We start from the raw sequence: 16,792 nt of genomic DNA on the forward strand, positions 1-16,792 counted from the left end.
AAGGAGGGACCAGTCCTGGCTGCAGTGGAGGCTCCTGTGCCAGGACGTCCCTGCCTGTTGGTCAGGGAGCACTGGGTGCCCCAGACAACGACATGGGGTGGGAAATGATGAGAGTTAAAAGCACAGCCCCAGCAATCCCATCTCTGCTTCTTCTTCTTGCTTTCTTCAGCTTTGAGGTGCCTCAGGTCATTGTCTTCAAGCTTTTCTTTCCAGTCTGGAGTCTCATTTATGAGGCAGTAGCTGGAGTTGAAAGTGATGCCTGCGAGCGAGGGGTGCCAGAGCATTATGGAAAAAAATAATAATCAGGAATCAGAGGAGCAGTGAGGAAGTTGGCAACTTGCTACAAACCTATGCTGAATTCAGGCCACTGAGCCTGAGGTGTAAACAGCCCTATCTGATTGCTGCATCTTCATTTTCTGGTTTTGATCTTACCTTATTTATTTCAAGCAGGATAACAGGGAATGTGCCACGCTGAAATGAGAAAGGTCCATACTCAGAGCAAGCTGCTGTCACAGCCCCTTGTGAGACCAGGAAACTGTGCAACAGGAAAGGGCTCCTCCTCTTGCTCAGCACTGGCCCAATTTTCAGCTTGAACTGCGTAAAAGTGCATAAAAATGCAAGAAATAACCTGCTGTCATTAGTAGTCCTATTGCAAAGCTCCTCAGACTCACAGGCTGGATTGTCTGCTTACACAAACCACATTTCAGTAAAATGTTTCAGTTAAATGTCAGCATTTGTAGTATCTCTCCCATTTTCTCAGGAGCTTTGTTCATCCAAGGCCAGGTTGGATGGAGTTGGAGAAATCTGGTCTGGTGGAAGGTGTCCCTGCCCATGGCAGGGGGTGGAATGAGGTGAGATTTAAGGTCCTTCCAACCCAGTGCATGCTGTGACCCTGTGATTATGTCAACACAAATGAAAACAGAGAGAAAGCTGAGCAAATGCTGAGGAACAACTCTGCCGGCTTGACTCCTTGTGATCAGCTCAGGCATCAGCTGTCTGTCCAAGCTTCCCAAATCCCACGATCACAAGTGGGCTGGCACCTGAGGAGTCCTGCAGAGCATGGCTATTTTCAGCTGCCACCCATTGTTCTCCGGATTCTGAAGTGTCACTCACCGAGCAGGGAGCCAGGAGGATTTGAGGTGACGCTGGGCACCAGCCAGGCTGCGCAGAGCAGAGGCACTTCCTGGGAAGCTCTCTGCCCTGTGGGATGGGCAGGGTCATCCTGGCTCCTTGACAATGCCAAGTAATGTGGTTAAAGGAGGACAGGAGGTGCTCACTGATACTTTGATCAACTTGATTAAATCTAGAAGGATTTGCTGGAAAAAGTTACCTATGGATAAACTTTGAACCAGAGCCATGAAGGCATTATTGCTTTATTCCCAGCCAATTTCCCTCTAGCTTGGGCTTTCTAAATTCATCCTGACTAAGGATTTTAAGCAAAGGAGACAGTCCCAGGTTTCCTGAGCAATGATTTGTTCCCAGAATGGAGGTTTCCAGCAGAACAGTGCAATGCTCACATTTTTAGAGGCAGGACCTCACTGTAAGCTCTCAATTACCTTCAAACCTCCCAGGCAGACACCTTTTCTCAGGGCAGTGACACCTCTGAGGCTGAGATACCTGCACAAAAACCTCATCTTTGTCTGCTATTGAGTGTTATAACCAGATGAACATGCAACATGGGGTCATCAAAACTTCATCTTTGCCTGGTTGATATTAAACAAGTCACAGAGAATCAGAAGCCCGAATGTCTGTGTTAGACTGAGCTGACCTTCCTAAAGCATGAAAGATTGTTTGCCTGCCTAGAAATGCAGTGTATATGGGGCTGTGTGTATGTTCAAGCAGGGGAGAGACCATAAAAATAGGTGGCAGAGAGAACAAAACACTTAAACTGATTTAGAGCAAGGAAAACACAAGATGGCACAAGTAGCATTTCAAGGATGCTCTGTGAAGTTGAGAAACCAGTAATTCCTGCACTGCCTTAAAGCCACAACCCCCTCCCTGGAAAATACTGAGCAGCACAATTGCTCCATAAATCGCTGTGCTTGCCCAAGAAAGGTCCCTGGGCAGTAGCTCATCAGGGTGTCAGCCAACCATAGGAGGCGTCCTAAACCTGTCTGTGCAGATTATGTTATTTTACACACCTCCAGACACCTCAGATGAGGTGTTTGCTCTCAGGAGGTGCTGCCTCAAGTGGCTCCCTGGCCTGGGTTTGCTGTGCAGATCCCTGGGCCCTGCGCTCGTGTGTTGTCATCGACGGAGTGTCCTGTACCAGGGGCCACAACGTGCACTGGATGGTGCTGCTGCCTGACTGCATCCCTGAGACATTCCCACAGGGATGGGGAGGTGAGAGCTTGTGGATGGGTGTGGAGGGCACACAGCAAAGCTGGGGCTGCAGTGAACATCCCGTCCCTGTGCTCAGCCACCTCCTGACACAAGCTGAGCACGCTGGGTGCCTACCAAGGGCAGAGAAGCTGAGAAGTCCTGGTGTTGCTTAGAACCCAAAGCTTTGTGTAACCCCAAAGCTGTGGCTGCAGCGCTGAGCTGGCGCCTGGCCGTGCCCCAGGAGCTTGCCCTGTGTCCTGCTGGGACCCCAGGAACTTGGCCTGGAGCCTGCTCACAAATCTGTCCTGAATGTGCAGCCAAACCCCGGTCTAATCCCCTCGGGCAGTTCAGGTCTTCAGGAGGAATCTGTAGCTCTGATTTCTCTTCCGTTCTTGCAGCTGTGGGATTGATCCCAGGGTGGCAGTCAGCGGGAGCAGCCTTCCTGACTCATGCTGACACATCATCTTTGGGCTCTCCACTGGGCCACTCTCTCCTCCCCTTCTTCTTGTGTCCCCCACACTCAGGGCTTTGATTCCTTCTTTGCAAAAAATGCGCTGTACTGTTGATGTTAATGGGAGCCTTGAGACTGCAGCTGGGCCATAACATTATCCTGCTTTCCTTTCTTCCTTCACGTCAGAAGCTGACTTCAATTAAACCCCACCTTTCCCATTGCTCTGTGTTTAATGAGAAGTGTTTTCCAGTTGCTTGTGTCGGAGCACTGAATCCCCAGTCCTACTGCTAAGCCTTTTTAGTGTCTTCCTCACACTCTCCAACAAGGATTTGGATTTGAGATGCTCCTGCCTTCCCCAGCTGAGCACCTCACCTCTTCTGCTGGGTGCTGTGAGCCCCGTTGGAGGCTGGCACAGAGCACGTGGGGCTGTGCCTCAGCTGCTGGCAGGGAAACCCATGGAGAACACATTTCCGAGTGCCCTGGCCAGTGCCCTGCTGCAGGGCCATCTGTTCTTGCAGTGTTTCATCTTTGAGGGATTTACCATTTCCACAGAGCTGTGTTGAACTCTGTGTTTTAGCAGTGCCTACCTGTCCCAGGTGATGGAGGGGGTTGGATGGAGCAGCTCCCATCCCAGCAGGTGAACAAGTGATGCCACAGGGCTCCCAGTCCCATGTGCTCCCAGCAAGGGCCACATTCCCTGGGCTTGCCCTCCACAGCCACTCCAAAAGCTGCCTGGATCTGGGCAAAGGTGGGCTGGCAAACTCCACTGGGGAAGTGCCCTGGCAGATACACTCAAGCCTCCAACACCAAAATTACCTGTGCTTACAAACCAAGCACAAAATGCATCACTGCCTTAATTGCCAGATTCTTCTGACTCACAGGAGCACTCGGTGTTCGGGATACTGGAATTAGCTCCCTCTGTAATTAGCTCCCCTTCAGAAGATGCGCTGCCTTTGTGCCTCGTTTTTCCCTGACCTCGCTCTGCCGCTTCCCTAATTGCCTCTCTGGAGCGCGGAGCCGGCAGGGCAGGGCTGGGCTGCAGCAGATGCTTCCCGAAAGCCAGAGCTCGGCGCTGCCGAGGTGCTCAGGATGTTAATTAGGTCGATAGCCCAATCACCGAGCTGCTGGGTAATGATCAGTGTCTCCTGCAAGGGCCACAGCCCGTGGCCGGTGTCTGCCAGCTCCCAACATCCCGCCTGGAAAATCCTCCGGCAAAGGGCACCAAGACCCCCCAGCTCTGCATTAGAGCTTATCAGGGGCCAGCGTTTGCAGGGAGGCATGTGAAAATGTCAGCACAGATGGAGATTAAGCTGTCTTCACCTCACATCAAAACTGCCATCTGCTTCTCTCCTGCACAGCTTTAATCAGATTTTCTCCAGAAAAAAAAGGGAGTGAGAGGGATGGGGAGGGCTCTGAAACTCCCTGGACTTTCTGTGCTCGTGTGCAGAGGCCCGGGGAGCTGCAAAGGGTTTGTCTGGACATTTCCCATGGAAAGGCTTTGTGTGGCTTCCTTTGGAAAGGCAGGAGCGGGCAGCAAGGACTCACATCCCGCTGCAGAGTGGGGAGAAGGAAAGCCATTATTTGAGAAGAAAGCAAAAGTGGACCTTGTCCTCCAACACTGGTTTTGTTTGTTTAATCAACCAGCAAAGCCAAGTTTTCAGCTGATGAGGCTTTACCAGGAGCCTGCTTGGTTCCCCAAGTTGATCCCACCCCCGCACTCTCATGAGCAATGTGCTGAGGAAGACAAGTGGGTAACAAAAAACCCCAACTAATGGGAGAGTTGGACAGTTTGCTCCACAGTCACACCACAATTTCAGTCTTGCCTTGCCTTCCAAGCCCAATATGTTCGAAGCTAAATATGCCACTGCTAAGTTGAGGAGAAATCAGTTCAGAGAACACAATGTTTTTGTAGGGACACGAAGACTGGCTGAGCATTAACCATATGTGTCCAAAGCCGACAAGATAAGCTGATGGAGGAGTTTCTGACACGGCTCACAAATCACAGTTTGTGTGGAGTGAGGCTTTGCCTTCTCCTGCTGGGCACCTGGTACACCACGATCTCACAGACTTCCCTTCAGATCTGCTCAGCAGCCAGTTGTTCCCATCTGGAGTTCCTACAGATGACCATTCCTTTCCAGGAGGACTTAGGCCAACCAAGCAGCATCTCTTTTTTTGTTTCAAATCATCTCCAACTCAGCTCTGAATCTGTGCAGTTCATTTGTGAGTCTACTCATCCCAAATCCTGGCAGTCCTTCCCATGTGGAGGTGTCAGCCAGCTTGAGAAGTGTTTTCTCCGTTCCGTCATCGGGACCATTAATGAAAGTGCTGAAAGCTCAGTCCATACTGCAAGCATCGTGTTTTGACAGTAATCTGTCAATGATTGCTCCATCTATAATTTTCTAACCAGTTTTGCAACTACCCAATAATATATTCACTTAGATGATATTTTTCTAGCTCATGGAAGTATCAGAGGAGACAGTGTCAAAAGCCTGACTAAAATCAAGATCTATGACATGGTCTGTTTCTTCTCTATCCAGAAGGCTTTTTGCACTGTCATAAAGGAAAATTAGATTGGTTTGACATATTTGTTCTTGACAAATCCATACAGACTGTTACTCATCCCTTTATACTCCTCTGTGAGCTCACAGATAGACTATTTGATTATCCACTTCAGTGTTTTCTGAAAACTGAAGTTTTATAGGTTTGAAAGGGAAGCTCCTGACTCTCTGTCTTCTTATTTAACATTTCAAAGGTTGGCATTTAAAAATGTCTCCTGTCTTTCAAGTCTTCCAGTGCCTTACACAGTGAATCCTTTAAACTAATGGTCAATTCTTCCAGTATCTGCCCAGCTTGTGCTGTAGGTACCACACAATGAAGTTCACCAAGACACAGGCAAATAAGAACATCGACATTTTGGGGGGCACCTGTGTGTTCCTCTCAGTATTTTCTGTTTATTGGAGTTGTTCCTTGCATGAAAGATATTCCAATTAAGTGCACATTAAATCCTGTCCCAGGAACCTTTGGGAAGCTTTGCTCTGGATGCATTCCTGGACTGTCTGCTAAAGGCTGGTATCCACTCCCCAGTACAAGGTGGGAGCTGCTGGAGAGCTTCCAGTGCTTCCGTGCCCTGGTGTGCCCCAGTCCATGGCAGAGTGGCATGGAGATGGCACAGGAATGGGAAAGAGCTGGTCCCTTTACTGGGAAGGCTGCAGTTACCTGGAGGCAGCAGCCTGGAGCCAGGCCCAGAGCTTTACAGGACTGGGCTTTGAGGTGACCTTGAGATCAATCAAACTGATGAAGAGAGACAAGCCCTAACTCACCAGCCTGGAGAAGATGTCTCATCAGCCTGTGGAGCTCTTAAATCATGCTTATATTTCCAATCCATGGAATATCCATGTGATCTGTCCTTCAGGATAAACACAGCTCCTGACCTCAGGAGCGCTGAGGAGCAGCAGCAGCAGCACAGCTGATTTCTCACAAGTCCAAAAGCCCCGGCTCCAGCAGCTGTACCTGTCTCCATTTTGCTTCCTAATCTTCACTTGCAAGTTCAGAATCATTCCCAAGAGACTCGGTCTGCAGTCCAGAGCCTGCTGTCATGATCCATGACCCACCTGAGAGAGCAGAACGTGCTCTGCTGTCCACAAAGCTGCGCTCCCAGGGGAGGCTGTAAAGGACAGTGTTTCCCAGGAGGGACAAAAGGACCTGCCGGCCCTTTGCTTGACTTCTGCTCCTGCCCAAGTAAGATATTTAGGAGCTGAAGTTTCTGCTTTGGGGTTTCCACAGGGAAAGTTGTGATGTCTCTGAGCAGCTGCTCCTAAATTTACTCCACACAGAGCCACGGGATGTTGGGAGGTTTTTTACTGGATGGACTTCATCATATAAAGAGTCCACTATAAAATCAGAGCCTCCACTGCTGCTGCCCTCGCTGCCTGTGCTGTTACTCTGGGATCTGCTTCACCTTTGTGCAGAACTGCCAAAGGTCATTCATTTGTCAGAGACAATCAAATTTCCCTTCTGCTTCGTGAAAGATTGATGAGGTTTAAACATCTTTTATTTGATCATCTAAGCAGCTTGTCTCTGTCTATAAATTCCCTGTAGCTTGCACTTGGACTTTTATGTTTGTGCACGCAGGAAAAAAGGAGCGTGCAGGAAAAAAAGGAGTGTGCAGCATTTCTGGTATAAAAATATTCCTTGGATTGTGTTGGAATCCTTTGCCCGTCATGTTTTCCTCCTCAAACCGTGACCACGTTAATCAGGATCACTCACAGGGTTGTTTCAAGCCCAGCCAATATTCACAAAGCTCATTCCCTTCCTTTACAAACTATTTCAGGAAGAAAAGTGCCTTAGCAAGCCATAATTCATGTATATGTCAGTAGAGGTTCAGCAGGGAGATGGAAGAAATTATTTTCATAATAATAATAATAATAATAATAATAAAAGATTTAATTTTTCAGGGAAAAAATCTAAACAAAATCCCCAAACTTAATGGCAATAATGAGGGAAGGAGAGCATTTACAAATAAAAAAGAGTATATTTAAATAGAAACTCCTGCTATTTTTAAGAGTCCCTTGAAAACTGATTACCTGCATTGACCTGTGTCTAAAGCTATTGACAAAGATAAGCAGGGACAGGCAGTAGTCACTTCAGATTCAGTTCTGGTAGTTTGAATTAGATGGACCAAACAAGCTGGAATTATCCATTAAATCAGCAAAATCTGCTTGTCCTTTGCTTTAATGCTTGATTAATGCTGACAAGCAAAGGACGTGGAGCCGGCCCTTCCCCGGCCACGCAGCAGCTGGGGATGTGCCTGTCCATGGCCAGAGGCCCCCTTCTGCTGGGAGATTGGGATGGGATTTCAGAGCCGTGGGTCTGTGTGGGAGCAGAGGCTGCCCTGGGAGCTGTGATGCAGGAGGGCTTTGCAGGATTATCCTTCCTGCAGCTCGTGGGAAGAGCCTGGTGGATGCAAAACACTGTTCCCCCAAATGCTTGGGAAGTGTCCTTGTGGCCATGACTCTGGTTTTCTCTACTTCTTCACTTGAAGCCTTCATGGAATGGTCAAGGAAGTGTTAGTTTGAAGTGTCCAGACTTTCAGGTTTGGCTTGGCCATAAGAAATCAAAGCTAAATCCACAGTCTTGGAGGTTAAAGATCCTCCATGGAGTTAAATCCAGTTGGGTGCTGGTCACCAGGGGTGCCCCCAGGGCTCAGCACTGGGGACAGCCCTGCTTAATGTCTTTATTGACAATGTGGACGAGGGGACTGAGGGCACCTTCAGCCAGTTTGCAGAGGACAGTGAGTTGGGTGGGAGAGCTGATTTGCTGGAGAAGGTTCTGGAGAGGGATCTGGACAGGCTGGATCATGGGTTGAGCTCAAGTGGGTGAGGCTCAACAAGGCCAAGGGCTGGGTCACAACACCACCATGGAATGCTCCAGGATTGGGGCAGAGCAGCTGGAAAGCTGGAGAAGGCCCTGGGAGTGCTGGTGACAGTGGGGGCACATGAGCCCAGGTGTGCCCAGGTGGGCAAGAGGCCCGATGGCACCTGGATTGTGTCAGCCACAGTGTGGCAGCTGGACGAGGGCAGTGACTGTCCCCTGTGCTGGCACTGCTGGGACACCTCCAGTCCTGGGGCTGGAATGTGCCCAGGGAAGGGAATGGAGCTGGGACGGGTCTGGAGCCCCAGGAGCAGCTGAGGGAGCTGGAAAGGGGCTCAGGCTGGAGCAAAGGAGGCTCAGGGGGGACCTTGTGGCTCTGCACAAGTCCCTGACAGGAGGGGGCAGCCGGGGGAGTCGGGCTCTGCTCCCAGGGAACAGGGACAGGAGGAGAGGGAACGGCCTCAGGCTGGGCCAGGGGAGGCTCAGGTTGCATATTAGGGAATATTTCTTCATGAATAGGGTTATCAAGCATTGTCAGAGGCTGTCCAGGGCAGTGGAACCCTGAAGGGATTTAAAAGCAGTGTGGATGTGATGCTTAGAGACATGGCTTAGTGATGGACTTGTCAGGAAAGGAGGGGCACATGCGGCAAGGGAAGACAAGGCAGCTTTCCAGCCCCCTCCCTTGCCTTCCCTACCCCTCCTTTGCCTTGCCTTGCCTTGCCTACTCCTCCCTTGGTTTGAATTCCCTTCCCCTCCCCTGCCTTGCCTTCTTGAGTTAATGGTTGGGCTCGATGACCTTAAAGGCCTCTGCCAACCTAAACATTCTTTTATTCCATGAGTCTTTACAGCTCCTGGTATCCTTCACACACTCACACAGCACCTCTTCTCCAGCAGCAGAGCTCAAGCATGAAATAAAAAAATTGTTTCTGAGAGGGAGTTTGAGTTAAACAAAAATTGTGCACAAGAGGCAGCAGAATGGAAACCTTTCAGAAACAGCCTTTTAACACTGACTTTAAATGCTTTGAAGTGAAAGGTTCAGATTTCCCTGCATGTTTGCAGGTTGCCTTTGCATTTTTCAAAGCCTCTTTTCCTCTGTGCCGCCCCTTGCTCTGCATTATCTTGTTTCTGTTTGCCCTGGGCCATGAATGATTCCAATTACAGAACTGGGGTTTGCCTGCATGGCCACCCCATCCCTCTGCTGTTCCTTTTGATCAGTGTTTAACCCCCTCTCCTTGTGACAGAGTGGGCACGTGGAAGGGGGTGGAACCTGTCCTTCCCCTGAGTATGTGCTGAAAAAGAAGCAGGATGTCATTCCCAGGGCCGGATGTGTGGTCCTGCCGTGCCATGTCTGGGGTGTCAGACCCAAACAATGAGAATTATGGTGCCATTTTGGTTCCAAATCTCTCTTGGATGTACCAGCGTGGCTGTTGGGTGATGAAATGGTTGCTGTTGTTAAGAAAAAACCCAACTCATTTCCCATGCACGTTCATGTTAATGAGCAGCTGACAGGATCCAGCTGCAGGCTGGGGACAAGACAAAGGGACACAGTGACAGGAGGAGGGGACACGGCTTCAAGCTGCCCCAGAGGAGGTCCAGGTTGGACATCAGGAAGAATTCCTTCACAGAAAGAGTTGCTAAACATCAGAAGGGGCTGCCCAGGGAGGTTTGGAGCCCCCATCCCTGGAGGTGTCCAAGGAACAGCTGGATGTGGCACTCAGAGCTCTGGGCCAGGGACACGGTGGGGATCGGGCACAGCTTGGGACTCGCTGCTCTTGGAGGTCTCAGGGATTCCAGGATTCTGTGATCGGGTGATGTGCTCCATCCTCTCACACCAAAACATTCCAGAAGCCCATCCCTGAAAGAGAGGAGTCAGATCTTGATCCCTGCAGGAGCCAGTCTAAGCTGGTAGTATGGACTCATGGATTGATCAAATTATTTTTACAACTAATTTTTAAGGCAATTCTTATGCTTCCTGGTTTTGGGGGTAAAGCCCAATCACAGAATCCCAGGATCACTGAGGTTGGAAAAGCCCTCCAAGGTCACCGAGTCCAACCTGTGCCCGATGCCCACCTTGTCCCCAGCCCAGAGCACTGAGTGCCACATCCAGTCCTTCCTTGGACACCTCCAGGGACGGGAACTCCAAACCTCCCTGGGAGGCCCTTCCTGTGTCTGACCACCCTTTCTGGGAAGGAATTCCTCCTGAATTGCCATGTCCATGAGTGCCTGGCCCACTCCTCCTCTGGTTGGGCTGCCCTAGCAGTGCTGGTGGACTTTGCTTATCTTAGGCCCCAGCCCAGGCTGGAGAAATCTGAAATAGCTGTGGCAGCAACAGCCCTCCTGTTTCCAAGGAAAATGCTCTGTCCTGCATCACCCCAAGCACCTGCACTCAGGATCCCTCCAGGATATCCCCCCAACCACTTGCCCACTTCCCTGCAGTCTTGGGGAGGGCTGCACAGAGCCTGGGGAAGGAGGAGAGGTCAGCAAAGGAAGGGAAGAGGCTTTGAGGAGGGATCACAGAATCCTTAATGTTGGAAAAGACCTCCAAGATCATCAAGACCAATCTTCCTCACCCCACAAAAACAGGCAGCAGGAGGTCGTGCATCCTTCCTCCCAGGCTGAGGCTAGCAGCATTCCCAGGATATTGGAGAACTTAAAATATTTTTAAACATCAGAAATAAACTTCTCCTTGGATATCTTGGCTTAGGATGATGGGAGAAGTTTCACAGCAAAGAATTTTTGAAATGTTTTGTTACAGGAACATCAAAATAAAATGTTGGTTAAACCTACCGGGCCAAAAAAATTTGGTTGCTGGGCTGCTGCTCTGGACAGAAATTTTCTTCCAGTTCAAAAGAAAAACATGTCTTTTATGATGATTTGAAATTGAAAATACAAAAACAAAACTGTTGAAAAGGATGTGTTTCTCCTCTTAAAAAGAAAATAAATCAAAATAAACATTGAATAAAAAAGCAAACCTTTTCAAGCAGGAAAAAGTTCCTTTTGGAAAATGCCAGAACTGAATGCTGTGAATAATTTAAATGGAGAATTCAACCCTGAGATTAAAAATATCTCATTGTTGCCAGATACACGCTCTGCCCTAAAAGCAGCAGGAAGAATTCAGGTGTTTGTAGTGAAATACTTGAGTCCAGGGATTTTAACTGCAACGTTGGTGTGTGAGCTGGGATCCAAACCAGATCCAAACCCAGGCCCCCACCTCAGTGGCAGTGGGAGAGCACAGAGCACACAGGAAGGCTGGGACAGAGTCAGGAGCACAAGCGAAATAATTAGAATATATTTTTGAGGCAGTTTGGTACCAGGCTCTGACTCCTGGGATTTTCCAAATGAATCAGGAAAATAACCGGACACAGAGTTTCAGTGCAAAACCAACACGTAAGTTTTGGTTTTCTTTGGAGTTTTCACTAATTCCCACTCTTGCCAGGGCCTTGAAGCTGGGCTTGGCTTGAGGAAGGCAGCCCAGCAGGACTGTCAGAGCACCAGGAGAACGAGCCTGGATGAGCCTGCAGAGTTATGAACCATTTCATGGATAACAACAGTGATGGGGAACACGTGGATCACGGAGCAAGGCAGAAAGGAAGCCATAATTAAATATTCCCAAGTATAACCCCCAAATTACAGTGGACTAGGAAGTAAGCAAATGACACCCAGGAAGAGAGCAGCTGATTCTGAGCTGATTATCATAATGTAAATGCCAACAGCAATTTACTCAAATCAGAGAGGTTTTTTTGCAGCGTGGAAAGTGGGTTTAGCCCTAATCAAAATAAAATCAATGTATATTTCAAAACAGATTAATGCTGAGAAACAAAGCAGCCATGATTGTTATTCATTATCTTCATCAGCACCGAGAGGGAATAATTTCTATTACTGCGTAATTACAGAGATGTTAACAATTAATTAAGTCAACGTGATGATAGCCAGTGATTTGGGGAATGGAGAGGAGATTGTCCTCCCTTACTGTGTTTTTGTTGCCTCAGCCCGGCTCAAACCACGGCTCTGGTGACAGTCCTGAGTGGTGACAGCTCAGGGAAGCAGAGGCAGGGAAGGCTGCTCCAGTGCTGCCTTGCAGTCCCCATTTCACAGCTGCTCAGGCCCTGGCTTTTGGAGAGTCCCCAGAGTCCAAGCCCTGGCTGTCAGCGTCCAGCCTCCCCTGGCTCAGCCAGCTTGGTTTGAATCTGCTCCTTCCCAGAAACTCATTATGGATTTGGGACTAAAAATCTCTTTGCTGTGAGCAGGAAGAGCTGGAAAGAGCTGGGTTGGGATCCAAGGGGCAGGAGGTAGAGCTGGCCATGCCCAGGACACCTGCAGCCACCACGGGTGCAGGGATGCTCCAGGCTCACTCAACCCCTAAACAGCCCAAAGAGGGGCAATGGGAGCAACGAGGCATCCAAGAACTGTTCCTTTCATCCAGATTTGTCACTTCTCCTCGACACACGAGGTGTCAGCTCTGAGAGGATCCTCAGGAGGCTGATCCAAACCTGTCTCTTTGGGCCTGAGTGCCCAAAACATCTCAACCCCCCCCCATCACCAGCTGAGTCTGAAGGGAGAACTCATGGTCTTGGAGAAAACGAGGTTTGAACAAGCGTTGAGTCATTCAGTCCAAGTGTCAGTGTGATGCTGAATCCCCCTTCCCTGAGGGTGTCTCCTGCTGTCCCTGCCATCCCAGATGCCGAAGCTGAGGAGCCCAAACCTCTCCCCTGCACGGAGGGCTGAGCTCCCAGCGTGGCTCGAGCTGCAGGGAGCAGACAGCTCATCCATTTGAACCCTGCTGGTCCATCCAAAGGCATCAGTCCTGCTCCTGGGACTTTGGGAAGGGATTTTAATGGCAGCCTTGCCTAAAGATCCTCTTAACTCCTGACTGCACAATTGGTGGCCGGACACCAGGAGCCCTGGGTTCAAGGGGTCCTCACTGCTGGGTTTATTGCCAGAGACTCTAAGTAATTGTCTTTAACAGGATTTTCCTTGCACTCTGTTGCAGGAAAAGTGGTCCATTTATATTCATTGTACCTTATAAATGCTCCTACCATAACAATTGCTCTTGATTATAGTGGACTTTGTTTTCCTTTGAATTTAATAACATGAGAAAAATGACACATGACAGAAATCTAGACAGCATTCTGCTCCCCTCCCTTCTGGTGTCTTTCTGAAGTGTGATCCACAGTTTAAATTGAAGAATATCTTGGATTTTTCTTTTTTCTTTTTCTTTTTGGAATGGGGAGAAAAGTGCATTAATGAGTTGGATTTGCCATAGTGCTGAGCAACTGAGTTTTTCCATAGTGCTGACCAACTGAGTTTTTCCTTGGGTTTTCATATCCTTGACAGCTCAAAACATCAGGCCCCAACTTTTTGTAGGAAAAGGTTGACTTCCAGGGACAAGAAGCTGATTGCCAAATATACATTAGAGATTTTACTTGATAAACTGGATCCGGGATGTAATTATGGTTTTCAGTGTATTTTACTCAACTAATTTCTTGAAGGAAGTTGTTTAAGAGGGTGGACCTTGTAGGATTTATGTAGGTGCAACAGAGTTTGTTTTTTATTGTAATTAAATTAATTTAATTAATTTAATTAAAGAGAAGGATGGAGATGAAAGCATTGGGAATGAGACCCCCTGGTCTCTCCTTAGGTAACATTTTTGCTGTTAACATTACTGAGAGCAAACCCAGGCTGCTCTGAGCACTGAGAAGTCACTTTTTCAGCCAGCTAATGGATTTTACCCTTACAAACACCATGCAAATGTGTTGTCTGGATACGAGGTGGATGGGACCATCACCTCCTGTTACATCCCCCATCCTAGCCAGGGCTGCAGGAACCTGTACAACCGAGGCACCTCATTCCATCCATGCTCTGGCAGGACTTCTACACCTCCCTAGAGGTGCCTGATTGAACCTACTATTGCCCCAGATAATATTTAGTGTGCTACAAGTGGAATACATTCATATTTTCCTGCAACGTTCCTCTCACCCCAGGGTTTCGGCTGCTTTCATCCGCGTGCTTTCAGTCTGCACTGAATTTAATCTGCGGGGAAATAATTGTTTCTCTTACGGAGTGAAGAGTGCTCAGCCCCAGCAGCTCGGAGTGTTTAGGATGTGAGGGACATTTATTAGGCTCTTTCTGTCATTCCTTCCCCATTAATGAGCCCTCATTCCAGCAGTGTGCTCCCACAGGGCACAGATCAATGCAGATAAATGTGGCTCGAGCTCCAGCCTCCCAGTGTTCCCCCGAGCCTGCCGAGGAGGAGCCGACAGTGCTCTCGTGGTCTGAACCCCAGGACCCAGGAACACACTGGAAACCCTGGCAGATCTGCTCTGGTGCCTCTCCATGTTCCAGGAGCCCTCTGCTCCCCTCCCAGGAGCTTTGCTAATTGCTGCTGCCAATTTGGGCTCCAGCTGCAGCCCTGGCCCCAGAGCCCAGCAGGGCTGTGCTCAGACAAGAGCCCTGTTGTGTACAAATGTTCGTCCTGGGCTGTGCCATCCACGGCTTCAGTCACCCTGAGACCGGTTGTGGCTGCACTCTGGCACTCTCACAGCTCAAATCTCTCGCCTCCCTGCCTTGGGGCTTGTATAATCTTTCAGTTTCCTCTTTCATGGCCGTTCAGGAGCTGACAAAACATATCTGAGTGCTGTTAACTGTCAGGCAGTGCTGATTTCCCAAAAGCCATGGGCAGAGGATGCAGAGAGGCTCAGTGAGCAGCCAGCTGGAGGGGAGGTGGCTGAGCCACTCTGTCCCACCAGCCTGGGTCACTCCACTGAGCTCCTGCCAGTGTATTTCTCCCCCAGCTGCCTGTACTGCCTTTGGACAGGGGCTTCTTGTTGCTCCTCTTCCTCCTCACTCTCCTGCCTGTGCCACCTCCTTTTCCTGCCCAGTGCTCCTGTTCTGGAGCATGAGCAGCAGCACCCTGGCAGTCCCAACATCCCAGCTGCCCTGGGATATGACACAGCTGCCTCTCCCAGTGCTCACCAGCTTTCCTTACTGTTTGCTCTCTTCACACCACCAAAGAGCAAGCAGCACCCCCCAGGTTCAGTGTTTTCATGGGAAAAAGGTGGAAATTGGAGAGGGATAAACAGGAGAGAGATCTCAGACAACTTCAGCCACAATCAGGATGTGGGCAGAGAAGCTTGGTGGCCACAGTGACGCATTTCTTCATCAACCACTGCCCAGACATCTCGGGTCACCCCCAGGTGTCCGTGGTACCTCTTTCCCCCACGGGCAGTGCCTGTGCATGGTGCACTCCCAGTTGCCACTTTCCAGCCTGGGGACATTTGCCAGCACTGTGTGTCCTGCACATGGTGACACAATTTGGGCTACCTTGGAGACCATGGTCAGAACTCAGTCCTGTCTCCCAAAATCAACGTGCTTATGGAAAGAGGTGATGGAGGGTGAAGGCAAAAGGGCTGCTGAGAGTCTCCTTTGGGTACCTTCTTCCAGGCTGGCAAAGCAGGATGAAAACTGGGTCTTGGATTGCTCCCAAAATTGTCCAGGGCAGCAAGACAAGCCCAGGGGCTGACCAGAGATGGTGCCAAAGCTCTAATGAATAGGAGTGCAAGGTTGTTAAAGGGGCTGAAGAGTTCACAGAATCCTTCGGGCTGAAAGGGACCTCTGGGGATCATCCAGTCCAACCCCTCTGCCCGGACAGGGTCACCAGGAGCAGGTGGGTTTGGGATGTCTCCAGAGAGGGAGACTCCAGGCCCTCCCTGGGCAGCTCTTCCAGTGCTCTGACACCTTCAGTGTAAAGAAATTCTATCTCATGTTGAGGTGGAACTTCTTGTGGTTTAGTTCATGGCCATCACAAATCACAAAACATGTTTATTCCACAAAAAGCTTTGGTTTGGGGGGAACACACTTTATCTGCCTGGGAGCCACAGTGTCTGGAGGCAGATGGAGACATCCCATGAGGAAACTCCTCTCTCCCCAGCCCCTAAGAGCACCCCAGGAGAAGTGCACAGGCTTCTATCCCTGCACGATGCAGCGAATGCAGGAGGCTGCACTTCAGGGAAGCTGTGGGAACAGGAGGTGCAAGGCTCTCAAACACAAAATCCCCTGTGGGCCAGACCCCTCCCTTGCCACGTTGCTGACCAGCAGCTCAGTGCGCCATGTCCCCTGAGCCCTGGAGGTTGCTCTCCCTCAGCTCGGGAATTCCATTTTGGATTTGTGAGCACTCAGAAACCTTTGTGGCACTCGAAGCACATCTTGCAGCAAGGGCTTGGCTCCTGCTGGGGATGCTCTGTCTGAGAGCTGCTGGGTGCACTCAGGGAAGGCTCAGGAGCAGAGATCATTTCAGAGGAGAACTGTTCTCTAAGCCAAGGGTTTCCAGGTTGGGAAATGAGGGAACCAGGCCTGGCCCTGCCCCTTCTGCTCAGCCAGGACCCTCAGAGAGGCTCATTTCTCACCATCTAGAGCCCTTGTACCAGTCCAAGACATTCCTTGTCCCACCAGTTCCTTTCCAATAGCACCCAAGAGCTTTCCCTGAGCCAGACCACACCTGGGACATCATCCACACACATCATCCTGTGTGACAGAGAGCCACAGTCTGCATTTTGGGATGAGGATGGCCTGACTCCTTGATAAAGGTGTTGAGCTGAGTCTGCACCTGGCCCAGTCCCTGCTCAGTCCCACAAAGCACTCCCAGCTCAGGCA

General features: G+C 49.8%; 1 long non-coding RNA gene across 1 annotated transcript in view; it reads left to right on the forward strand.

Moving 5' to 3' along the window:
• The first annotated feature begins 2,115 nt into the window (after positions 1-2,115).
• LOC121675412 overlaps positions 2,116-16,792 on the forward strand; it is a 35,462-nt gene continuing 20,785 nt past the window's right edge. Inside the window, exon 1 of the long non-coding RNA XR_006020073.1 lies at positions 2,116-2,343. This is a non-coding gene — a long non-coding RNA (uncharacterized LOC121675412). The remainder of the gene's footprint in view (positions 2,344-16,792) is intronic.

The sequence above is a fragment of the Corvus kubaryi genome, unplaced genomic scaffold (genome assembly GCF_017639235.1).
Source record: "Corvus kubaryi isolate FWS band 111438036 unplaced genomic scaffold, C.kubaryi_AGA036_p1.0 134, whole genome shotgun sequence".
NCBI lineage: Eukaryota > Metazoa > Chordata > Aves > Passeriformes > Corvidae > Corvus > Corvus kubaryi.